Source organism: Aedes aegypti, chromosome 3, assembly GCF_002204515.2.
Source record: "Aedes aegypti strain LVP_AGWG chromosome 3, AaegL5.0 Primary Assembly, whole genome shotgun sequence".
NCBI lineage: Eukaryota > Metazoa > Arthropoda > Insecta > Diptera > Culicidae > Aedes > Aedes aegypti.
In genome coordinates, this window is record NC_035109.1 from 159,514,967 (window position 1) to 159,516,239 (window position 1,273).

Sequence of the window (1,273 nt, forward strand, 5' to 3'; positions counted from 1 at the left end):
GCTCTAATGCCTTCAAAATAGTAGTTTACGGAACAAGATGCAGAAGCTACGTACAACATTTTTTGCAATTTCGTAGAAGACCTCTTGAAGATGTTAGAACTAATATCGGAATGCATTCACCATCACTTTACAATTTCCTCAAAATGGTTGTGTAATGATTCATTACGCAAGTCAAAACAGTTGCGTAATGAGAAAGCGTTGCGTAATGAAGCATTACAGCAGTGGTTTCATTTGCGTAATAACTATGCACCGATGCACGAGTTCACTGTCTGACGTTTGAGCGGTGCCGTGTTATTTATGTGACCATGGAAACCAGTGAATTCGGCACCGCCCAAACGTCAAATTAGTGAACTCGTACATTGGTCCATTCCCGCACAGCATACTTCAGTGCAAGAAAGTAGGCCGTTTCATGACAGATTGGCGTGATGAAAATCAGCCTATTACGACTAGAAATTGCAAAAAGATTTAATTCTGCTTTGTTCAAAAATTAATGATATTCAAAAACTACAATTAAGAGTCAATGTCATTTCACATGAAATGTTTCAATTTTTGCCGTTCGAAAGTTCACAATTTCGAGGCTCGTTTTAATAAGCTATTTTGATAAATATCTATGCAAATTTATAATGCACAACTGCCTTAGACGTCTCTTTAGTGGTTTAACAATTTCATTTGATGATTTGACTTTTCTATTAATGATTTTCATGAGATGCCCGGAATTCGAATCAAAGTGTCCGGAATATGGGGCAAAAGTGAGGACTCGTCCGAAATAAGAATCATCAAAAGGATATACATTTCGATTTATTTAAAATTATTCAAGTTGCGGAAGCGTATTATTTACCCACGATTCGAAAGTTTAGGATTTCCGGCACTTGATAACGCTGAGGATTCATACAGAATGATTTATTTTGAATGCTCTATGCTGTGCTATATTCCCCTGAGGCCTTAAGTGTCCGTAATATGAATCAAAACGGTATTTATTTTATGCATTTTTCATCGATATCTATGAAAATTGTCAATGCGCAACTGCCTTAGACGTCTGATTAGTGGTTTGGCGATTTCAATTGATAATTTGACCTCTCGATTTATTGTTTTCATGAGCTGTCCGGAATTTGAATTAAAGTGTTCAGAGTTCAAGGCAAAAGTAAGGAAACGTCCGGAATAAGAATAATGGAAAGTCCACACATTTCTATTTATTTAAAAATTATCTACGTTCCGGATATAAAAATTTTCACCCACCTTTCGAAAGACAAGTGTTTCGAAGGCTCGATAACGT